Raw genomic sequence first — 26,915 nt, forward strand, 5'->3', positions numbered from 1 at the left:
CTCGCCTAGATTTCTGCTATTCACTTTTTCCATGCTCAGAGTCCCAGTAAAATGCTTTTAAAGTACAGTGCTACCCTTCTCTTTCTGGAGTCTTGAAGCGCAGATTAACTTCTTCAGCATCTTGTGTATCACAGAGTTCTTTCCCTTGGCCTAATGGCCTATGACGATGATGTTGCCACTTATGACCCTTTATTCCACCCTTTCACCAGTTTAAGAGACTCGATTGGCAATTGTTTGAGAAAAACTGTATCTTAGAGCCTTCACCTCAGCATTCCCCCCAGCTCTTCTGTTCCACCTCTCCTTCAATTCCCACTTGTGCTCACTTCGGTGACATTACTTTCCGGGTCAACTTGTCCTTTTCTGAAACACGACTCCCAACTTTATACTCCCAGATTTCTCTAACTCCAATGTGAATTTGGTAAGCCTGTGCTGTGCAACCATCTGCTGCCACTTCATCATCTTAAGATCATTGTCATCCCATAACTAATCAAAAGGTCTGAAAAACAAAGTATTGATAAGATTTTTTTTCAGAATTCCACTCATTGCTTTTTATTTTCTGTTCAGATGAAAATGTTCATGAAACCATCTGAGATATCACTGACTAGTTCATCAAAAGTAAACGTTGTGCACATATTCCCTTAATGCAGATTCTTTATGCATTTTATAAGCATTAAATTTAATACACTACTAGCAATGGAAGACTTACTTGATAATAAGAGGTATGTTCAAATCTTGGTTATTAAAATGTCAATATGCAAATTGGGCTTACTTTATTGTTTTTGCTGAATCTCAGAAATCTCTGCATGACTTGCGTAGGTACAAACTTGCACCATTTTCTTCAGTGACATAACTGATTTTTTATATATCATGATACCATGAAACAAAGTCCATCATACAGGAAACTGAGGCTCACAGAGGTTAAATCTCAAGGTCACACAAATGGTATGATGGTGGAGCTACCGCTGGGATCCTATGTATATTTCCAGAGCATGTGCCTTTTCCACTATGTATTTGTGACCTGAGATCAGGGAGATTCCCATTAAATGAGAATTAGCTTGGTGGTATATCATCCTATGGTGCTTTAAAAGAACTTGAAATTTAAAGTGGCTTGATTGACCATTTAACTTGCTTCTGACAGAGATTATGAGAGACTTAAACCTTACATGTAGCAACAAAGTCAGCATGGAATTTGCAGCCTGGAATGTAATGCTTATGCTAGCTGGAGTGAAATAAAAATCCTACCTCTCTCCAGTTGTAATGGCAGTCAGTGAGAAAATATGATTTTATATATGGCAGGCTATTTTCTTTACACCCAACTTGTTATGAATGCACTTTATCTATAAGCCCTACATGACTGGGACCTGATTTCCTATTGCAATTACTTACCATATAAATTCCTTGCTGTATAATTTCCTTGTTGTATAATAAATCTTAAGCGTACTGGTCCCCATTGCTGTGTTAGTGCACTTCATAGCTCAGAAGGCACTCAGTAAATGTCCAATGACCGCCTCCCTGAATCATGTTTCTCTATTTCCCAAGCCCTTCCATTCCACCACTAGAAGTCCTCATCCACAACATGGCAGTAGAATCACCTTGACTTTCCTTGAATTAGTCAAATACCTTTATTTTGTTATCTGTATACTTTTTACATTTATGTGCATTTGTCTGAGGCTTTAAGCGCCTCCAAGGCATAAACGTTTTTTTGCTGAGTATTTTCCAACGTATGGTTGTACCACAGTCTGTTTAACCGCTCACTGTTTGAAGGATATTTAGATTGTTTCCAGTTTTTCACTGTTATGAACAAAGCTGCTATTAACAATTACGTCCAGGTTATTCTCAATATATGTTTTTATTGCTCTAGGAAAAATGACTGAGAATTCAATGACTTGGTCATATGGTTAATTGCATGTTTAACATAACAAGGAACTACCAATCTATTTTCCAGAGTGGCTGTACCATTTTGTATTCCCAGCAGCGATGTACAAGAATTCCAGTTGCTCCACATCCTCACCAGCACTTGTACTCCAGTATTTTTAAGACATTCTAATAGTTGCATAATGTTACCTTATCTTGGTTTTAATTTGCATTCAGCTAATGGCTAATGATGTTGAACATCTTTTCTTGCATGTATTTGCCATCTGTGTACCCTCTTCAGTGAAATATCTGTTCGTGCTTTTTGCCCATTCTGTAATTTGATGTTTTTACTGTTGAGTTTTCATAGTTATCTACATACTCTAAGTAAAAATCCTTTGTTGGATATATGAATGGCAAATATTTTTTCCCAGTCTTTAGCTTGCCTTTTTATTTTCATGACAATGCCCTTGAGAAAGAAAAAGGTTTTAATTTTAATAAAGAATTATTTATCTACTTTTTTGGTTTTAAGTTATGTGCTTTTGATTTTCTTTCTAAGAATTTTTCATCTAAATGCAGGTTTAATGGGTTTTCACCTACGTTGTCCAAAAGTTTTAAAGATTTAGCTTTGATATTTATATATATGTGCCATTTTCAATTAATCTTTGTGTAAGTGTGAGGTTAAAGTCAAGGTTCCTTTATGATTTTTTGCTTATGAATGACTACTTGTTCTATTTGTGGAAAAGACTACTCTTTCCCCAATGAATTGCTTTCACACCTTTTTCAAAGATTAAATGCCCATATTTGTGTGGGTCTATTTCTGAACTCTCCATTCTTTTCCATTGATGTGTTTATTTCTGTCAGTGCACATTATATTCATTACTGTACCTTTATAGTAAGTCTTAAAAATGAGTAGTACGAGTCCTTCAACTTGGTTTTTTTTTTTCAAAATTGTTTTAGCTATTTTATTTTTCTTTTCCTTTCATATAAATTTTATAATTTAGAGTTTTAGAAATTCCTGTTGTCTACAGCAACGATAGCAACAAAAAACCTGCTGGGACTTTTATTACTATTGCATTAAATCTATAGATCACTTTAGGGATAATTGATACCTTTATTACATTGAATCCTCTAATCCATACTCATGGTATGTCTTACCATTTATTTAGGTCATCAGTATTATATAGTTTTCAGCGTACAGATCTTGCACAAATTATGTTACATTAATACTTAACTATATCATTGTTAGAGCCATTTTAAAAGGTAATGCATATATATTTTTATACTTTTGATTTTCAATTGTTCATTGCTTGTATTTAGAAATACAATTAAATTTTGTGTTGACCTTGCATTCTACAAGACTGCAAACTCATTTATTAGTTTTAGGAAGTCTTCTTTTTACATTCCCTGAAATTTTCTACATAGATAACCATGTTGTTTGCAAATACAGTTTCTTCCTTTTCTATCAATATGTCCTTCCTTCCCTCTTCCTTCCTTCCTTTCTTCCCTTCCCTCTTTTTTCTTTTATTCTGTTCTATTAATTTAACTTTATTTTAAGAAATTTTATCACTTAACTTTATTGAGGTATAACTGATATACAAAGAACAGCACATATTTAATGTGCATAATTTGATGAATGTAGACATATGCAAACACCAACGTTACCATCACCACAATCAAGATGTTAGACATATCCAGCACTTCCCAAAGTTTCTTTATGTCCCTTTGTTTTTGCTTTTGTTGTTATGGTAAGAACACTCAACATGAGATCTACCCTCCTAACAAATTTTGAAGTGCACAATATTATATTGTTAACCATAGGCACTATGTTGTACAGCAAATCTCTAGAACTTTCTCATTTTATATAAATAAAATTTTATACCCATTAAACAATTCCCCATTTTTCTCTCCTCCCAGCCCCTGGCAACTACTATTGTATTCTCTGCTTCTATCAGTTTGACTATTTTCGATACCTCCTGTAAGTGAAATCATACATATTTGTCCTTTTGTGACTGGCTTATCTCACTAAATATGCCGCTTAACTTATTGGTGTATTTCATTACGTCAAAATACTCCAGGTTCATCCATGTTGTCACAAATGGCAGGATTTCCTTCCTTTTTAAGGCCGAGTGATATCCTATTGCAGAGATATGCTACTATGTTTCATTATCTACTCATCTGTCAATGGACACTAGGGTTTTGTCTATAACTTGGCTATTGTGAATAGTGCTGCAATGAACATGACAGGGCAGATCTCTTGGACATATTGATTTCATTTCCTTTGGATTTGCACCCAGTTGTGGGATTGCTAGATCATATAGTAGTTATATTTTTAATTCTTTGAAAAACCTCCATACTGTTTTTTATAGTGGCTGCACCATTTTGCATCCACAGCAGCAGTGTACAAGGGTTTCAGTTTCACCACATCTTTGCCAACGCTTGTTATCTTATGTTTCTTGATATGATATATTTTCTTTTTTACCCATTCCAAATATTTTCTAATTCCCTTTGAGATTTCTTCTTTGATTCATGGATTGTTTAAGAGGATGTTGTTTAATTTCCAAGTGATTAAAGATTTTTTTTGCTATCTTTTTCTTATTGCTTTTTAGTTTAAGTCAGTTATGGTCAGACACTATATGTAATTTCAATTATTTTCAAGTGTGTTATGGTTTGGTGTATGATCTTAGATATAGCCTATTTTGGTAAATTTATCCCTCTATTGTTGGATGGCGTGCTCTACAAATATCAATTAGTTCCACTTAGCTGATGATGTTGTTCAGTCAAATACACTTTATTATATTACGATCTTAACAGAAAATGTTGTTTACTGAGTACTTTCTATGTTACCAGTGCTGTACCAGATAATTACATGCATTATTTGTAATACTTATTTAAATGCTACAAGGTAAATATCTCGTTTTACAGATTAGAAAGCTGCCACTCAGAGGTGTTGAGTACCATGCCTAAGATAGGACAAAAATAAAACTTTGAGACCAATATTTGATCTAAGTTCTGTTGAACTCTGAATATTATGTTCTTTTCATTATGCCACCCACTTTTGGCTTGGTATATACACTAGTTGGCGTGTTGTTTGGAGAATGTTCTTCATCTTATTCATAAGTGTATATTTTGTCTTGCCACTTAGATTGTAAGCTCTCTGGAGTTAAAGGAAGCTGTCTTTTTTTTTTCCTTTTACATAGTGCCTGTTAAGTCTTCAATGTACAGTAAGGACATGACAGTTGCTGACTGAAAAACTGACTGAAAAGTCTTTCCAAAAGCCTCAGCAGGAGCAGGATAATGGTGATGGTAGCCACAGTCCTTGAAGGAACAACATGTTGAACTCCAGATCCAGATTATCTATTATTGTTTCTCAATAAAGGTGCTATTGGCATGTGGAGTGAGATGATTCTTATTATAAGAATTGCTCAAGACAGTCCTGAGCACTATGGAACATTTAGCATCCCTGGACAGCTGTGGTTTAATAATAGTTTTTCTGATCAGTTTGGCAATCAAAAAAAATTTCCACACAATTCCAAACATCCTTTATAAGGGAAATATCACCTCAGCCAAGAACAACTAACAGTGCCTGGTACATATACATTTGATGAAAGTTTGTTATATAAAAGAAACAGAAAGTACCGCTCAATGAAGGTACCACATATCTTTGAAAATTATGATAGAGCATGTATCTCTCCTAATCTCTTTGTGGGGAAGGGATGAAGATGGTGCCTACAGTCACTCCTGAAATACCTTTTACTTCATAAGATTCCATGAGTTTGTCCTATGTTGTAGGTCACCATTTCAATCCATTTCAGTGATGGCCAAGATTCTATAGATAAGGAGGCACTTGTGAGAATGCAAAGACAACAGTCGCTAACCATTGTAAAAAGACCACTCCCTGACTGTTTTATTGAGTAAAAGCTACAAATTCTTGCTCAGACCCTGTGAGGAGTTAGGCAACTAGGGCTAAATATGCTCCTTCTGAACAGGAAACAGGAAAAGGAACTCATTACCCCAAACTCTAAATTCAGTTTTCAATTTGGTAATTTATTAGAGTCACCTGGGAAACTTTTTACAAATATGGGTGCCCATGCCCCACACCAGACAGCAGAATCTGAAAATAGAACCTGAGTACAGTATGTTCTTAAGCTCTTAGGCGAGTTTAATGTGCACCCGGTGTTGAGAATCATCCATTTTAAAGAAAAGTGCTGAGTAGGTTGGCAAATACATTTTCTTAAAAGATGATTTCAGTGTGCTATGGCAGAAATAGCATATGTTGTACAGTCAGAAGGACTTTGATAATCATTCCTGGCTTAGTTACATACCACCCATTTGATCCTGGGAAAATTATTTACTTTATCTGGTTCACTTTCTTCATCTGTAAAATAGAAATAAAATTGTATCTATCTCATAGGGTTGTTGTAAGAATAACATGAAATTTTGTGATTAAATTTAGTACAATTCCTTCTACTGACTGGTTCAATAAATCTTTTAAAAATATGTAACATGAAATTGTAACCTCCAAGCTACACAAAACACATTCAGGAGCTAGGGAAGAATAGGAGAAAATTTAATTTGGGACGGCAAATGGCCAGATGACATCATAACTAAGAGAGGACATTCATTTCAAGGAGGACAGTAAAACCTTCCATGTTCCAGGCTCCATGAAGATGAATTTTCTGGCCTCATTCAGTGCACACTGGTGAAAGGACATCCCTAGGATCTGTCCCCAGTATAGGTAACTCCTCCTTCAAGCCATCAGCACAGCAATACAAAATAGGGGGAAATGCATTTGGGTATCATCAAGCCTATTCCTCACGTCCTCTCAAAATGCATGGCACAGATGGAGAAACAAATTAACGTCAGAAAGGTCACCCACTTAGACATTGCTAGAACGGAAATGGTTTCAACTATGCATAAATCCGCAGGCTTCACAATTTGGAGGACGAATTTACTCCACTACCCCCACCAAATAGTTAGGAATGGTGCAGTGCTCAGTAGAAAACACCTATGAGAAAAAAGCAGGGACTGCACTGATGCCATGGTTTGAATCTTTATAAATTAGGCACTTTATGGCACTATCAGAATTTTGCTTCTAGCCACTGAGAGACTTTTGGAGTTTGAAAAATTGATAGTGCACAGGCCTGAGTGCCCAGAAGGTATTAATTCTACGTTATTCAAATGTCTACAGGCAGCGACAACGGATAAAGACATCCCCATTAATATATCACAATGTGGGAAAGAGATACAGGCCTCTAGATGAAAACATTTGGGCACCAATTTGGTCTGCTGACACATTACCTCATTCATCCCTGAGCATTAATGAGTTAGCCTTTAAGTTGTTATCCCATAACCTCCATTTCAGCAAAGGCTGCAGATGCAATGAACAAAATTGCTCATTTTATCCTACGTGTTGCTGATGTCTCAAGATAATTAAATTTGGGGACAGAGTTCTTCAATACATAAAGTCAGCCCATCATGCCACAGCAGAAGCCCATAAACTGGTTCAAATATCACCTAATGTACTACATTTAACTTGAGAAAAAGAATAATTTCTCTACTTAAAATGGCTACAAAATTCTGCATAGCCAAGCAATAGAATTAAATGAATTGGTCCACAAGAGAGATGTTTATAAAGTCCACTTTTTAAGCAATTTTCTTGCCTTAAAATCAATAGCTCGAACCCTTAAAATGCATAATAACTTGATATTTTCTACAATAGCTGCTAATGACCTAGCACTAAAGGAGAGTGAAGCTACTTTTGCCTTTCAAACGAAAGACTTTGTGTGTATGTGTTGTGTGTGTGTGTGTGTGTGTGTGTACTCATGCACATGTGTTTGCATGCAGGCGTCTACTGGGGAGTGGAAATGGAGTGTATATAGGAGATACAAATTAATTTACTTTTGATTTTGTATCCCTGGCTCCTAGAATAATAACAAGTTCATGAAAGATGCTTAATAAACATTTATTGAATGGACAAAATAAAACAAATGCATAGAAATAAGTCTTGGCACAACTCAAATCTGTTTTGAGAGAAAACAAAAATGGTACAAGGCAACTGGCAGCCACATACACCCGAAGTACAAGAATATTTATTAAAACACTGAGTGGCACTGAAGAACTTTACTGACCTCATAAAAACTAATTAAATAATTCTTTGATGCTTAAAAGTAATTTATAGTTTATAAAGAGTTGCATAAACAAGGTGATATGAGAGGTCATGAAATGAAATATATTCTTAGGATATCTTCTTTACTGGCCATTTTGCACATAAATCCTCGAATTCCAATGTTTGGGAAGAGAGCTGGTATTTTAATTATGGCTGAGATTTTTTAATATGACTAAGAAGGCATTTTAGATAAAAAGTTTATATCACAATATATCTCATACTCAATTTTATTCTTCCAGCTGTTCCTAAAACATCTCAGTGATGACTACAGGTCCCCACACTCTCAGTATGAGTCAGTGAAAACACTCCATAGGGGATGGCTCTGCTTAATGCTCCAGCCATGTTGCACGTCACAGCTGCTCAGCCCCTGGGCTTACTTTTCTGGGCATCCCAGTAGACTAGTCAAGAAGGCAGAAACTTTGCTACATTAATGATTCTGCCAGTTACAGGGAAATGGCCAAGCCCGGAGGGGGAAATGGGGAAGGATTATACGTTGGAGCTTAGTTCCAGAAGCTTTACTGTTGTGGCACATGGACTTTTCTGTGCCTGCCAAGGGAACATCTGGGAAAAGCCCAACTACTGAAGCTGGCCTGAAGCATTTTGGATGAGTACAGAAACAAGGAAGTGGCTAGTGAATACTCATAACTTCTAGAGACAATCAAAGAAGGAAGGTGGGTGATAAAGGAAAGGAATGCTTGCAGACAAGAGTTTGAATGTCACACATATTCAATCATCCCTAGTCAACTTTTACTTTGGCCACACTTCCAATTGGGAAGAATGGCCCCGTGTAGAATTTAGGAGACCTGAGCTCTGTCCCTGACTTTGTCACTAAGCATTTGTGTGTACTCTGGATCTTTTTATGGCTAGTTCCTCACCATTCAGATTTCAACTTTTAATGTCACCTCCTCAGAGAGTCTTTCCCTGCCACTCTACCTAATGCTACTCCTCGAAACCCTGAGCTCTCTCTAGTCCATTAGCTTGTTTTACTTTCTTTGCAATTTTATTGAGATGTAAAAGCATTTATTTATTTGTTTGTTGTCTATCTCTTCCTTTAGATCGTAAAGTCCAAGAGAATAAAGACTTCATCAGTCTTGTTTACTCCTTTACTCCTAGTGCTTATTGCACTGCCTGACACACACCAGAGACCCAATGAATATCTGTTGAATGAGTGAATGTATGTATGCCCACGGACAACGCATTTAACTTTCTGTAGCTTAGATTGATCATCTGTAAAATTAATAGAAACCACTTGGTTATTTCCAAGATTAGCATGATAAAAAGAAAGGATAAATTTGTAAATCCCTTGAAAAAACCTTCGTAATCCTTAAGTGTGTGACACTATGTTTAGAAAAACCAACATGGTAAAACAATAGTATTGGAATATTGCAGATGTCTGCTTGAATGTCAGTTCTGCCATGCACCCAGCTATGAGCCCTTGAGTAAGGCACTGGAATTTTCTAAGTCTCAGTTGCCTGGTTTGAAAGATGGTAGTGATAATAGTAATTACTTCTTAAGGCTGTTAAGATGATTAAATAAAATGATTTATGGCAATTGCCCAATATAATGTGTGGCACCTATTAGGTACTTTATTAATGGTAGCAATTTCTACGTTCAGGATAAAATGTAAGTTTTTAACAACCAGTATTATTATACTCTGTGGAAATTTCACTTTCCAAAGGCAGCCATAAAGGTCACTGTAATAGAACGCCAACCAAAAACAGGCAATCACAGACTCAGAGGGGCAGGGGCACCCAATTCTGGAAATTCTGGGTAGACTTTCCAGAGGCAAATCTAATTTTATCTTCCACAGTCTGACCAGGAGACCAGAAGATGGAGGCCAGTGTTATGAAATTCAAAGTGGGCTGGCAGGTACCAGGGAAGCAGCCAGGAAGGAGAGGGCTCAAGAGCAGTAATTTAACAATTGTCATCGAAAGTTTTCTAAAGGTGATTTGGTTCTCAGTAATACCCTCTGAGTATCTGCTTTGACTATATTTATAGTTTACAAAGCATTTTTCTGGAGACTTTCATTGGATCTTTGCAGCAAACCTGTGAGATTAGAGGGCAAGTGTTATTCTTATTTTACAGATGAAGCTCTTATGACTCAGATAGAATTTACTAAGCACTATTCAGCTCAAATAGTATATATCAGAACTCAAACTTAGGTGTTCTGACTCTAAATTCAATGATATAAAACCTTTTTGCAATGCTATAGTGTGTCCTTCACTATCCCACCTTCTAACAGAAAAAAAACAACATTAAAATAAAGTACAGTCAGACATTGGCGTTCTCCTTGATTAAGAGAAAGAGTAGACATGACCTTAAGCAGAATTCATAATTGCTGTTTCTTAGGAAACCATGGGTGAAACAGCCCCCTGTGTTCTGGTGAGGACAAAGGTTCCATATTTCTAAAAGAAGAGAAGTCGGAGGCTGTGATCCCTAGTGGGAAGAATACTGTAGACAGGGCACCTGAGTTGCAATTCTGGCACTCCACAAATCCACCTGGGCAACTGTGGGCAATTTTTTTCCCAGATACTTTGCTAAGTGCTTTACACAAATTATCTCATTTCATCTTCACAGTAAATTAATGAAATAGGAAATACTTGGTACTCTCATCTTACAGATGAGGAAACTGAAACTCACACAGGTTGTCATTTGCTCAAGGTCACACAGCTAGTAAGTTAGAAATGGATTCTAACCCACATATGGCTGACCTTAGAGCTTGTCCTTTTACTTCTGTACTATAGTGTTTGATATTGCCCCTCAACCTACCCCCTGCTCCCTGCCAACCAATATGAAATAAGATGATGAAAAGACTAAGAAGTTTCTAGGGTCTTTCCTATGTGTAATATCTGTGTCCTTGACTTTATGTTCAGGCGGGGCATTAGCTGAGGACAGGTTCAATGTTGGGAAGAAGGAGAGTGTGGAAAGAAAAAGATAATTAGAACTCATTGAGTAATCTGCTCTTCTTCTCATGCCATGCTAGACATTTTACATATACCCACCACCACCTTCAATCTTCACAACCGGTCTTACAAAATAGGTGTTTTATCCCTGTTTACAGAGAAGACTCAGAGAGGTTAAGTGGCAAAGGTGAGATTCTGATCCATTCTTCTGACTCCAAAGTTCATCCTCATGCTTTTAAACCTTGTAGCTGATAGGCTGGAGGGTGGCAAGAGAAGAGTGAGCCAGAGACAGCATTTGCCATAGTAAACACATATGACGTGTCATGGCCTGGAAAGCAAGGCCCAGTCCCCATAGGTCTCTTTTTAAAGATTTGAACTCTATGTGTCTCACCATTGTGATACATTGTGAATTCTTCCTCATGGACTTGACGGATGATCCTCAGCTTCATCACACCTTCTCTGCCCTCTTCCTCCCCATCTGTGTAGTCATGGTGATGGGAAACCTGGGCCTTCTTGCCTTCATTGTGGTCAGTCCCCAGTTCCTCACCCCCATATATTTCTTCCTTAGCAACCAGTCCTCTGTTGACTTCTGTTATTCTTCAGTAACAGTCCCAAAAATATCAATGGGGTTCTTTTCTGATTGCCAAGTCATCTTCTTCTCTGGTTGCATGGCCCAGTTAAGCTGCTTTTAAAATCTTTGCTGACACTGAGTTCTTCCTCCTGGCCTCCATGGTCTATTACCACTAAGAGGCCATCTGCAATCCTCTGCTCTACCATATCACCATGTCCCCAAAGCTCTGCTTGCAGCTGGTGGGCACCGGCTATGAACATGATGCTCCTCAGTAGCACAATCTTTCATCTGATCTTCTGTAAGTCTGTGCCATAATTCTTTACTTCTCTGATTTCTTCCCCCACCGAGGCTTTAAAAACTCTCCTGCTCTGACATGCAAGGCCTTCAACTTCTTACCTTTGCCTCTAGTAGCTTTAATGTATCAGTGTCCCTGACAATCATCCTTGTCTCCATTTAATTATGAGAATCCCCTCGGTTTGAGGCAAACACCTGTGCTTCCCACCTGACAGCAGTCAGCCTGTGCTATGGAACCACAGTGTTCCTTCACCTGTACCTATCCTCTAAGTCTCACCAGACAGAGATATGATGATCTCCGTTTTACACAGTGGCTATTCCCATGCTCAACCCCATGGTCCAAAGTCTGAGGAACAAGGATGTGAAGAAAACATTTGGGACTTCCTCATGAAGGTTTACAATTCCTCTCCTTCCCCATGCCCAGGTCCCCACGCTGTCCAAAACAGTGAAGGAGGGGAAGGGAAGGGAAAGAGATGGAGGTGATGTATTTTGGTAGCCAAATGTGTCTCAGACATTATTCTAGGAATTTAAAACAGGTTATGCATCGAATTTTCTTCACAACTCTAGAAGTCAGGAGTTATTGTCTTCACATTAGAGATGGGGAAACTGAGACTTGAAAGATTTGGTGATTTGCCCAAGGTCACACAACTTCTCTGCAGTAGAATTTGGATTTCAGTTCAGGACTATTTGACTCTGTAACTCCCTTTATATTACATATCCCTGTTTCAGTATAAGGCAAGATGCCACCCACTCTCTATACTCTTAGAGTCCATGATTTCCACATTTTTCCCTCTGAGAAATTTGCCTATAGTATGTTTCGTGTATCTGTATCCCCGACAATCATCCTGGTCTCTTTTTAATCATGAGAATTAACAGTCCAGACTCTCAAATTATAATAAATTCAGCCTTCTAAGACCCACTCCCTTTCCCATAGTTGGTTCCTACATGTGGCTTTAGATCATGCCCTATCAGGCCACAAAATAAATTGAACACTTATTGTATACAAAACCCTACACCAGATGCGAAGTTGAAGAGGGATCAGGAAGAAGGAAGTTGTGGTCACCACCTTTTGTCAACTTCCAACCCATTTAGGGAAGAGTGAAGATCCCACCCATAAGAAAGCTGAACTATGACCTTTTATTTAATTTAACGTGGGTTTAATGCTTTTTATGTGCTAAATGCTAAATCAGTTATCTCATTTAATCCTCCCAGGAACTCTGCGAGGTAGTTGCTATTATTGCTTCCATCTTTGCCAATGAGAATGCTATAGTTAGGAAGGCTTAAGTAGCTCACTCAAGGTCACACAGCTAGTGAATGGTGAATACAGGATTTGAATCCAGATCTGTTTGTCTAAAGAGCTCATGTTCTTTCCACTCTGGTGTATCCCCTCCTGGATTACTGAAGTGCCAACCAACAAGCACCTCCTGGATTTAAACTGTGAGGCTGGGAAAAAGGGGAAATAGAGATCACAGGCTGAGATAGAAGGATTTAGATGCATAGAGGCCTGGTTTGTCTAGAGCAGGGCAGAAGGCATATTTAGAAGTAAAAGATACTGAGAAAATGAAGAGATGGTTGCCTAGGGCTGATATCTACAGTAACTTTCTTTATAGACCTCACTATTTACAACCATTTGTGAAAAAGATCTTAATTGGTCCCTAGTTTCCCTAATTTGACCCAAGATGGCGTTGACTGTATGACTGCTTAGAGTAACATGTTTTGCAGACCAAGACCCATAACTTTACCCTGTTCTCTGTCTACAGTCCAGACTTTTCAGATTGACCAGATGACCAGCAAATTTGAGCCTTTGGTCACAGGGGCCATCAGGAAATTACTTCCTGACTCAAAACTCATCCCAGGGTACATTTGAGCAGAATCTAAGCAAGTGTGTCTAAGTGAAGTAGCTTCAAGTGTAAAGGCAGCCAGACTTAGGTGGGTAGGGTACATTTAGCCCCACTACTGGAGGATCTTGCTTCCTGCTGCTGTCTTCCTTGTTAGGAATTCCCCTGTCCAAGAGGAGGTTTTTCTCTATTTTATCACTTGCCTGGACTATGCAGTAGCCTCCTAACTAGTCTTACTGCCTCCAGACTTGTCCCTTATTTATTTATCCTCCACACTGCTGCCTTATGAACATTGTAAACACTCTTTTCTTGGAACTTTAGGACCATGCAATCATTCTATACTCCTATCATGCTTTATTCTATTTTACTTTTCTTAAATCTTATTTTGCCTCCTTTACTAGATTTTATGCCTTGAGTGAAGGATCAACGTGTCTCAGACCTGTGCAACCACCTTAGTTGCCTGGAAACAAGTTGGCATTCAATATATGCTGTTCATAATAAGAATGATGACTTTGCAAGTACTGTGAATATGTACTTGAAGCTACTTCACTATCATATTAATAACATTTTAATCAGACTTTAATAAGATATAAATTAATGAAAATATCAAAAATAATTTTTAATCTAAAAACCTCCATAAATTTGGACAAAAACTCTTCTAAATAAAATAAAGAAAAGGTAATGGAAATTATAAGCAAGTATTACTTAATGACATATACTGCATTGTAGGGTGCAACTAATGTCATATTTATAAGAAAATATGATCCATGAAATATGAAACAACATAACTGAATATTTATATGCTAAACATTCAACTCAAGAAGTTAGAATAATAACCAGGAAGCCAACCAGAAGAAAGTTAAAGAAAGGAAATAAATACCAACACAGAAGTTAATAAAATAGGAAATAATAACAAAAATAAAAATGCTTTATCAGGTGGAAGCATAATTTTTTTTCTTTTTCTTAAATTTAATTTTTTTTAAAAAAAGTTTATGTTCAGAGGGTACATGTGCAGGTTTGTTACATGGGTATATTAAACGTGATGGTGAGGTTTGAACTTCTATTGATCCCATCACCCAAGTAGTGAACATAGTACCCAACAGGTAGTTTTTCAACCCTTCCCCTCCTTCCTCCCTCCTGACTTTTGGAATCCCCAGTGTCTCTTGTTCCCATCTTTATGTTTGTGTCTACCCAATGTTTAGCTCCCACTTGTAAGTGAGAACACGCAGAATTTAATTTTCCCTTTTTGTGTTAATTATCTTAGGATAATAGCCTCTAGCTGCATCCATGTTGCTGCAAGGGACATGATTTCATTCTTTTTTAATGACCACATAGTATTCCATGGTGTATAGGTACCACATTTTCTTTATTCCATCCATCAGTGATGGGCACCTAGGTTGATTCTATATTTTTACTTTTGTGAATACTACTGTGATAAATGTGAATGCAGGTGTATTTTGGGTAGAATAATTTATTTTCCTTTGGGAATATACCCAGTAGTCGAATTATTGTGTTGAATGGTAATTCTATTTTTGGTTCTTTGAGAAATCTCCAGACTGTTTTCTACAGGGGCCAAACTAATTTACATTCCTATAAGTATTCCCTTTTCTCTGCAACCTCACCAAAATCTGTAATTTTTGACTTTTTAATAATAATCATACCAACTGGTGTGAGACCAGAAAAAAAGGAAAAGGTGCCCAGTCTTTTTTATGAGGCCAGTGAAATCTTGATACCAAAACCAGATAAACTTGCTAGAAACATGAAAAATTATACACCAATATCATTCTTCGTAAAAAGTCTTAAAAAGTCCTAATTAAAATATTAGTGACTTGAACTCAGCAAACCTACAAAAAAAAATACAGTATGATCAAATGAGCTTGATTCCAGGAATTAAAGGATAGTCTAACATTAGAAAATTTATTACAAGTCATTACTTAAGCTAATTAAAGAGAAAGCAATGCATACTAACCTCAATAGACACAGAAAAAATGAATAAATAAAATTCAACACTTCTGTTTTGTAAAAAAGTGTAAACAAATCAAAAATAGAGGGAAGCATTTAATCTGACAAAGGATATATATGAAATACTTGCAATAAACATTATAATTAATGTAGAAACTTAAAAAGCATTCTCATTAGAGTCATAAGATGAGATATCTACTCTCAAAACTAGTATGTAACATTGTATCCGTGAGATCATTATCAATTCATTAAGACAAGAAACAGAAATAGATTTAGGCACTGGAAAGGAAGAGAGTGTCATTATTTATGAATAATTTGGTTGACTATAAAGAAAGTTAAAAAGAGTTTTCAGAAAAACCATTTTAACTGTTAAGAAAGTTCATCAATATTGATGCATGGAAGATACATTTTAAAAATCAATAATATTCTTAAACAGTAGAAAAGAAATTAGAAAACATAACTATTTAGAAAGTTACTATTCACTAGCTAAAAATAAAATGAATAGCCTATAATATCAAGTGTTGTTCAGGATAAGGGAAAACTGCAAGAATTTGCATACTCTGCTGTGGGAATGCAAAGTGGTGCAGTCATTTTGTAAAAGTGATTGACAATTTCGCATAAAGTTAAACATACACTTACTATATAACCCAACAATCCCACTCTCAGGAATTTACCCAAGAGATATGAAAGCATGTCCACTTACAGACTTGGTATGTGAATGTTTATAGTAACTTTATTCATTATAGCCAAAATCTGCAAACAACCATGAACTAGCAACGGATCAACAAGTTTGGGTACATCCATACAATAGAATACTACACAGCAATACAAAAAGAAACTGCTGATACAAACAAAAAGATAGACAGATCTCAAAAACATTGTGCTGCACCAAAGACAACAGGCACAAAGGATTATATGCCATATAACTTAATTTATATGAAATTCTAGAAAAGGGCAAACTATTTTGACAGGAAACATAAAAGTGATTGCCAAGGACTCAGTGGGAAATGAGACTAACTTCAAGGAGAATAGGGGAACTTTCTGGAGTGGTGGAAATGTTCTGCATCTTGATCGTAATGACTACTACACAGTTGTATACCTTTGCCAAAACTCATAAAATCAATTGTTTGTAAAGTATACCTCAATAAAGCTAGTTAAAATAAAGTTCCCATTCACAATAACAAACAGCACTATTAAGTACATAAGTCTAACAAACGATGCCCATAGTATTTATGGAAAATATTGTATGCATTACTGAAGGACATTAAAGAAGACCTTAATTAAGGGAGATATATACTATTTTCTTTTCTTTTCTCTTCCTTCCTTCTTTCCTTCCTTCCTTCCCTTCCTTCCCTTCCTTCTTCCTTTCCTTCCCTTCCTTTTTCCTTTCCTTTCTTTCCCTTTCCCTTTCCTTCCTTCCTTCCTTCCTTCCTTCTTTCCTTCCTTCCTTCCTTCTCTTTCCTTTCTTTCCTTTCTTTCTTTCTTTTTTTTGGATGGAGTTTCGCTCTTGTTGCCCAGGCTGGAGTGCAAGGACATGATATGAGCTCACTGCAACCTCCGCCTCCCAGGTTCAAGCGATTCTCCTGCCTCAGCCTCCCAAGTAACTGGGATTACAGGCTTGTGCCACCATGCCCGACTACTTTTGTATTTTTAGTAGAGACAAGGTTTCTCCATGTTGGTCAGGCTGGTCTCAAACTCCTGACCTCAGGTGATCTGCCTGCCTCGGCCTCCGAAAGTGCTGGAATTATAGGCGTGAGCCACCGTGCCCAGCCTACCATTTTCAAATATAAGAATATTCAAAGATGTCCTATGTCCCAAAAACTAATCTATAAATTTAATGCAATTCCAGACATAATTTCAAATGAGGTTTAACAAGCTGATCCTAAAATTCATATGAGTAATTGAAGGACCAAGAATATTCATGACAATTATGAAGAAGAACAAGTAGGAACGACTTGTCCTACAGCTATCAAGACTTAGAAAACTATAGTAATTGAAACTGTATAGTACTTATGCAGAGAGAGACAAACAGATCAGTGGGAGAAAAGAAAGACCTAGACACAAATCAGAGAATATAAGGAGCCTTGGTATATGACAGAACTGGCATTGCAAATTATGAGAGAAAACGATGGCTTATTCAATAAACGGGATAGGAATGATTGTTTATTCAAATCAGAAAAAAATACAGTTAGATTTCTATGCTACATCACATATAGAAATCAATTTCAGATGGATTTAAAAACTGAATGTTAAAAACAACTTTTAAAATTTAAAAGATACTTAGAATAATATGATCTCAGTGTAGGAAAGGCTTTCTTGAATAAGACACAAAAAGCACAAAGTGTAAATTACTGATCAATTTCAGTATATTGATAGGGAAATAAAGCCTCTGTCTTTCTGTATTTTAAGATGAAGATAATAGACACATGCCAGACTTAGAGAAGACACTTATAACAAATATATAACAAATCAATACGGACGACATAAAGTACTCCGTTTGGTAAAAAACAACCAATCTAAATCAACAGTGGGCAATATATCAATGAACAATGCACAGAAGAGAAAATCTGAATGGCTAGTACTAGATAAAAACATGCTTATCTTCACAAATAATCAAGGAAATGCAAATTAAATTAGCATAGTGATACTATTCCATAGCCATCAGATTGCTCCAAATAAAAAACATCTGCTAATACCACATGCCAACAAGAATGTGAGGGAACAGAAATTGTTATATACTGCTTGTGGGAATGTGAGTTTATACATCCACTTTAGAGAATTTGGCAGTGCTTAGTGAAACTGAAAATATGTATATACCCTGAGCCAGCAATTTAACTCCTAGGTACCTTAAAGAAATGCTGGGAACAGGTTCAAGGACATTCCTTACAACACTTGTAGTGGCTAAGATATGTTAACATAAAAAAGTCTACAATTTTCTACGCCCAAAATTTTTTGATGTTTTCAATTTATTTTCTCTTTCAATTTATAAGAATCTCCCACACTTCTATTAATCTATCCAGTGCAACCTCAAAGCAAGGATCTGAGAAAAATAATTACACTTGTAAGACTCTTATTTTTAGCAAGTAAGCTATAAGGAAAAACAAACAAACCACCAGTATTCAGTATAATGAGGAGCAAGGTAAATCAATGAATGAATGAGAACTGTATGTATCAACAGGGCTAGGTCTAAAAACAAAATGTGAAATAGAAAAACAAAGCAAGTTGCGAAAAACTATGATTTCATGTGTGCAAAATTTAAAACAGATGTAACATTGCCATCTATTGTTTATGGATACAGTCATATGTAATAAAAGGATAAAAAACATGAACATAGAGGACTCATACCATCTTTTAAGCTAGTGGTTGCCCCCAGAGCTCAGAAGATATGGGATTGGGGGCGAAAGGAAATTTTACTATATCTATAATGTTTTATTTCTCAGAAAACAAGCTCTGAACTAAAAATAAATAAATAATGGCTCATCCATATGCTAGAAGACTATGCAATTGCTAAAATGTATGAGGTTGATCTTTATGTGCAGATACAGAAAAATCGCCAAGATATATTAGATGAAAAAGCTCCATAAAATATATTAAGTGAAAAAGTACGATCACTTTTGTGTAAATATGGAAAAATATAAATGTATATAAATGTTGGTAAAAGCATACAGAATTTCTTAAAACATCCACAACAAACTGTTTTTAGTACTTGCCTTTAGAGAGAGAGACTGGAGGTCTGGGATTGGAGGAAGGCTTAGTTATACTGTATTAATTATTCATCATGTGCAAATTATGCATTGTGCATTAAACTTAGTTTTTTAAAAATTCATGAGCTTAAAATCAAAGACAACACCTTGTGTGATCTTTAGGTTAGTATTATTTGCATATGGAAGATTACATGACATTTATTGGATTTTCTTTTAATCAAAGTTCATTTTGAGGTTTAATGACCAGCAAGCTGACAATTAGGCAGGAGGTGTCACTTTGAGGGACTGATGAGCTGAAATATTTTCTCATTTCCTTCAAGGTTAAGAGTTATATCTGAGACATATTTGTATTTCCCACTGTATCTAGTACAGAGCTTTGCCTGTGTTAGTAAACTATTCCCATGTGTTTATTCCTTAATTTGTTCATCTATGCATTCAGATAACAAATGTTACTACAGAACAACTATATTTTACTGCAAACACAACCCTTTTCAAGCACCTTGTGCTTTCTATGGGTTTCTCTGGGATGGCCAGGGATTTGGGATTGCTGTTGTTTCTATGGGAAATGTGAGTTGACATAGAATAACCAAATTACACATGAATTTCGGGGTTATGATCCATCTGTACATTAGGGGATACTCAGTAAAACTATTTTCTTCCAGAAATTACATTTGATAAAGTTGATTGTAATGAAAGGAGAAGATGGTCTTAGTGACAATGACAATGATATAACTACCATCTGAAGCTATTACCTCCTTTCCCTTCCCAATAGCCACCATTCTTTCTTAGATTGAAGCCACAACCTTCTTACTGAACTGCCTGCCTCAAATCTTTTCCTTTACATATAAGTTATTTGCATAGCCACCAAAAGTATATAGCTTTCTAAAACAAAATATACCTAGCAATGGGCTTGCTGGATAATATAGTAGCTCTATTTTTAGCTTTTTGAGGAATTTCCAAAAGAAAGGAAATCAGGCTGTCAAAGAAATATCTGCATGCCTATGTTTGTTGCAGCACTGTTTATAATAGCCAAGATTCTGAAGTAACCTGTGTCCATCAACAGATGAACAGATAAAGAAAATGTGGTGCATATACACAATGGAGTAGTATTCAGCCAGAAAAAAGAATGAGATCCTGTCATTTGCAACAACACGGATGGAACTGGAGATCGTTATGTTAAGTGAAATAAACCAGGCACAGAAAGACAAACATCACATATTCTCACTTTTTTGTAGGATCTAAAAATCAAACAATGGAACTCATGGACATAGAAGTAGAAGGATGGTTAGCAGAGGCTGAGAAGGGTAGTGGGGGGCTGGGGAGAGGTGGGGACAGTTAATGGGTTTAAAAAGTAGAAAGAATAAGACTTGTTACTTGATAGCATAACAGGGTGACTATAGTCAATAATAACCTAATTGTACATTTTAAAATAACCAAAAGAGGGTAATTGGATAATTTGTGACACAAAGGATAAATGTTTGAGGTGATGGATACCCCATTCCCCATGATGTGATTATTTTACATTGCATGTCTGTATCAAAACATCTCATGCACCTTATAAACGTATACACTTACTGTGTACCCACAAAAATTTTTAAATTAAAAATTAAAATAAAAAATAAAACACAAACATGACTATTCCACTTCCCTATTTGAAACCCTTTAATGTCTCTTCACTGACCTCACGATAAAGTACACGATCTTAGGATGGTGTACACAGCTCCTAATCATCTGGTGCCTGCCTATTTCTCTAGTTTTCCCTCCTGCCTCTTACTGGCACATGCTATTCTTTCTGATTGAAACTCTTTCTGTTTCCTAGTTGTTTTAACATACTTCTATTCATCCTTCAAAACCCAAGGCATCATAAAGATTAATAAAATAATAAATGGGAAATTGTTTGGGAAAGTAAACAAAAACAATGCCAATGGCAGGTCCTCTCCAATAGGTCTTCACTGGCACTACCTCCCTGCAAACTGATCTGGAAATTCCTTTCTCTGTGCTACATCTACACGTTATAAAGAGTCCCATTGTTGCACTTATGATGTTGCAATTTGATTATTCATTTAGATGTCTGTCACTTCCAGTAGACATTGAGCCTGACCTAGTGGAGTGACCTGATATTATGTGTGAATGCTATAACTGAATGGTGACAATGGTGATGTTCTGAGATAACAGAGATAATAGTCATATCTGTGCAAGTACTCTGTTTTATAGGATGCTCACACAGCCATCAAAGAAAGAGAAGCCTCGCTAAGAGCTCTAAGGAAAGATTCCACTCCCCAACCAACTCTTTCTGTACAGCCTGGAAAGCAGTGAAAGCATATAAAACCAGCACTGAGGAAACTTACCCATGAGACCAGATGCAATCTGTCTACCAAGGATGGAAAAATGACAAGGTAACTATTTGGAAAACTGCCTCTGACAGCTTGTGTAAGAAGACTTTTAATTTGATTATAAAAATCAAACTATAACAGTTGTGCTTTTAATAAAGATGTGGAATTCACTTAAGGTTGACTGAAGGCTTTGATGGACGGGGATTTGGATGTTTTAGGGTACATTTAATGATGTAAAAAAGTAAGAGCTCTACTTCCAGTTCTAGGAGTCCAGGCCTCTTTGAACCCTAAGACAAAGCTATCCTCAACTTCTGTGGATGTCAGCAACATCATTCTCATGTTCATCAAATATGTTCCTAGCATGGAACACGAAGCTTTGTAGTTAATAAAGTGGTTTCCCATACAGCATCTCATTTGAGTCCTATAATAACCTTGTGAGGTCAGCAAGGCAGGGGTTATTGCCCCCATTCACGGCAAAAAAACCTGGGACTAAGTGAAGATATGTGACACCAAATTGCACAGGCAGTGGGAGATGTAGGTCTAGAACCTAGATTCTTTTGTCACTAGTTTCAGTCCTTCTCACATTGTACCCTTCCCAAACTATAGCTCAGAACTTTCGGCAGCCTCTGGAGGCCCGGGCCTAGAGAGATCCTGGCTGTGACCCATGTGACATGTCAGATACTCCAATATCTAATTTCACACCATTAGTCAGCAGTCACTGAATGGACGTTCAGGATGTCATGAGAACCTGACATCGATCTCTCAATTAAAAAGCAAAGCTCCCCGGGAGACAAACTTAAAGATAATTGGATTTCTTGTTTGAACTGTATGTGCCAGTCCCTGCTTTACAGAAGGTTGTTGGAGTGTTTAAAAGATAAATAAGGTGGCAAGCATTATGCTCCTTCTAAACCCAAAGGAGGCGCTGTAGGGGCTAAAATTGCTTCGGCCACTACCATGTGAAAACTAAACGTGCCTTCGGGTCACATACTCTTAGTTCTTTCTTGTAGAAGCCTTTTGAGTTCCAGGGAAGTCAGAGAGAAAATAATAATTGTGCAGGTATGAAAAGAAAGATTGGGAAGCTATGATTCTTAAGGTCATGAGTGATCTTTGTAAACGATATATAATAAGATAATCTGTCATGCTGTTGCTGGATATACTTCAGGTCAAACGACACAGTAGTGGTACAGCAAACCAGCTACTTGTCTTAGCAACTCACTTTGGACTCCACTAGAAAACCAATTATCTTTAAGTTTGGCTCCCAGGGGAGCTTTGCTTTTTAAGCGAGAGATCGATGTTGGGTTCTCATGACATCCTGAATGTCCATTCAGTGACTGCTGACTAATGGCGTGAAATTGGACATTGGAGTATCTGACATGTCACATGGGTCAGAGCCACGATCCATCTAGGCCAGGGCCTCCAGAGGCTGCTGAAAGCTTCAAGCAATAGTTTGGGGAGGCTAAGTATTTTGGGCTTCACACATATCACTGGAATAAGAAGTCAGGCTCTAAGGAAGCAAAGTGAACATCTCTACCATGGGCTCATTAAGTCTCCAAACTCAAGTGGAAGGAAAATGATGAGGTAATTATCTTCATAATCAATCTCCACACCCATGTTTACTGTCTTTCCTTTTTCCTAAATGATGACCTTTCTTTTCTGCCTGAAGATAACGCCTCCACTTGTGTATTTCCTCATCCTGTCTCCTCCAACCTCCTCAGAGATCCCCTTTGCTTCATCATTCATCCTCTTGCATGTATTTCATATTTCCTTCTCTCTGGACCTAGACTCTTTGCGTAGAACCTTGGTCAAGTTTCTTCTTCATTAAGAGCCAAAACGCAAGAATAAAAATACCCTCTGTCCTCTCTTCTACCCTTAGCTTTTTGGTGCTCTCTCTGCCTCCTTTACTTCATCAATCATCTTCTGGAAATTATAACCCACATTTGTTGTTTTTCCCTTTATCCCCCCAACACCAACCTCACTTCAGTTGAGATTCTTGCCCCAGCTCTCCAATATTCATGGCACCTTCTTTATTAACAATTCCAATGACTCCACTTCTCCCTTGGACTCTGTGACATCACTCTGTTTCTCCCACTTCTATGACACAATTTTGGAAAATTTTTCTGGCTTTTTTTCCTCCAAAAAAAATATGAGTTTCCCTCCCTTTCCTGTCCTTAGTCCCCTACTCATTTCGTCCAAACACTCCAAAATCAATGACTGACGTGGTCCTCAAGTTACCAGACCTTTTTGAATGTTATTCCCTCTGCATGGAATATTCTCTCTCTTCTTCTCCTAAGAAGGTTCTACTTTTGCTAAATACCCACCATGGCTCTGAAACAGTTTATTTCATTCTGCCCTCCAAATCCCTTTTTCCTAAAGCAAGTTTGTTTTTTGTTACATCTCCATCATGGAAATCTACCTCAATTTCTTTCATTTGTTGTTCAGTTCAGATGATGGCAATCTCCATATGGCTCCTATTATCCAGTTACCTGACAAAAACTCCTGGCTCATAATATAATTAGCATCTTGTAAATTCAAATTTATATCAACATGCATAAGATTAACTTTTTATCTCCAGGAGAAAAAATTATAATTGAAATACAAGTACAATGTGCTGCTGTAGTAATCATCATTATCAGATTTCTCATCTGTAAATTCAGCGAGACAAATCAAAGACCTACTCTCAAATACCTTACAAGATAGTTTGGAAAATTAGAAATAATAATGGATCTGAAAGTTATTTGAAAAGTACTATGCTCCAGACATGTAATTACTAAAAGGGAGGTAAGTCTTCCTTCACAGACTTATGTAGTATACATTAAGATCCTTGTTCAGGGCACTGAAAGGAGATGAAAAGTGAATAAAAATATAAGAGCATGTTATAACGGAAGGAGTAAAAACTGGAAAATGAGACTTGGGTGTCAGTTCTTGCTGTTACTGGCTGGATGTGAGGTTCTAAGAAAGACACTTTACCTCTCTGAGTCTTCTTTTTCAGTTATAAAACTTAAGCGTTTATCAAATGAAACTTTAAAAGTCCTTTCCGTCTTTAATATCCTATGACTTCATAATCAGTGGAAGTGGGAAAGACCTCACATTTATCATGTAGTCTTTCATTACTACTTTTTTTGTGCAAATATCTCTCAATTTTCTTGTCCTCCTTTTCTTCCACTGTTTTAACTTGGCAAATCCCAAACTTGATTTTAAATCAACTATATCTGCTTACTCTACCCTGTTAGCTAAACACTGCCAAAGAATATCACTCAAGAAAGCAATCTAGTTTCACCTTCTTAAATTCATGATTTCCATGATCAAATTGCCTCTCATTATTACCTGGAAATCATAGTATTTGTTCTAAGTAGTAAAGCCTTCTTACTTCCAGATATGAATACTTTAGTTTTCCCTCTGCCTTCAAACCCCCAACATGCCCTCTCCACCACTCACTCTTATATCATGACCTCTTTTCATACTTCATTGAGAAAACAGAAGCCATAGAAGCAAACTCAGTCATCTTCCTAAGATTAAATGCGGCAACTTAACTACAACGGCATCTGTTTTCTCTGGCTTTCCTCCTGTTAAAACGATGAAGTGTTTCTGCTTTTACCAAAGGTGAATGCCTTGACTTGAGTTCTGTATCCCGTCCTCTCTCACTGTCTAAAAGATTTTGCTCTAAAAATTTATTTCTTATTTTCATTTGCATCATCAATATCCCCTCTATGCTGGATCATTTTCATCAGCATACAAAAGGTAGGGTTAATGCTCATCTCTCTAGAGTTATCACCCAATTTCTCTGCTCCCCTTCAGTCTCCATCACTCATTACTCTACTAAATCCATTATTCTTGTAACTAAATGTAAAAGACTATTTTTTGTCTTCATCTTAATTTCACAACAGCTTTTATTAACACAGTCAACAATTCTCTTGAAGCATGGATTCTGTTATTTGATTTCCTCCTGGTTTTCATCCTATCTCACTGACTCCTTTTTAATCTCCTTTCCTGCCTTCTCCTATTCTGTTAGACCTAAGGGAGAGAGACTCTTAAAGCTTAGTGCAGCACATTCTGCTTTATCTATAATATCTCCATTCCCATGGATTTCAATGTTATCTATATTCAGATACCTCCGAAATTTATACCCCAGTCCAGCCCTGTCTTCCGGGCTATAATCTATAGTTGTCTGTTTCTTACCTTTACCCAGAATTTTCATGGACACCTGAAACTTAATACAAATTGAATTTGTGTTTCCCCTAAATTTTCTTTTTATATAATCTCCCCATCCAAGTAAGTGGCACCACTTACTCAAACCAGAAACCCATGAGTCATCTCTGATAGTCAGTTTCCATTACTCTTCATATCTGATATGTCAGTAATTCCTGACATTTCTACCTCCCAAATATATCTTGAACCTCTCTTTTTTCTATCTCTTCTGCAACAACATTATTCAGGTTTACTATTACCCCTTATCTGGTCCACTGAAGTAGTCTTTCAATTGTCTTACTCTGTCCATGAAGTTCTCCCTGTAGTTCATTTATCAGACAGCAGGAAACATGATTTTCTGTTGTAAATTTCATCACTACTACTTAACACCCTCCAGGGGATTCCTACAGTCTTTAAAAAAATCTAAACTCTTTAGCATGATCTCCAAGAACCTGAATGATCTGGCCCTTCCTATTTTTTCTATCTTCTCTCAATCTCTCTCTCTCTCTCTCTCTCTCTCTCTCTCTGTCTCTCTCTGTCTCTGTCTGTCTCTTTCTCTCTCCCTCTCTCTCCTCTGTCTCTCCACAATATCCTGGCCGTTTTTAGTTTATGTTAGTTTTTCTAACACCCCCATTTCTAACTCTTGCATTATTATCTCCTTCCCATTTTTTTAGGTCTCAAATTTTTAGGCTTTTCTTGGCCACTCTGACCAAAATACCCCTCTCCCAAACACACACACACACACACACACACACACACACACTCACGCACACACACATGCACACATAGAGCGTATTTTCTATTTTGGGTCCTTGTCTGTTTACATTCATAGTAAACAATTAACAATTTTTTATGGGTCTCTTTCCTTGTTTTTAGTCTTTCTTCTTTCTCTCCCACTGAAATGCTAACTCCATGAAATGTAGAGGATATTTCTGATGTGTTAAAAAAAAAAGTACTGACTTTTTAACTATTTTATTCTAAGCATCTATCTAAGAGTTGGCACACAGTAAGCATTTAGTAAATATTTGTTGAATGAATGTATTAAGTACCTAATATGTACCAGTAATTGTGCAAAATGTGTTACATTGAATTAATATACTATTCT

The sequence above is a fragment of the Chlorocebus sabaeus genome, chromosome X (assembly GCF_047675955.1).
Source record: "Chlorocebus sabaeus isolate Y175 chromosome X, mChlSab1.0.hap1, whole genome shotgun sequence".
Lineage (NCBI taxonomy): Eukaryota > Metazoa > Chordata > Mammalia > Primates > Cercopithecidae > Chlorocebus > Chlorocebus sabaeus.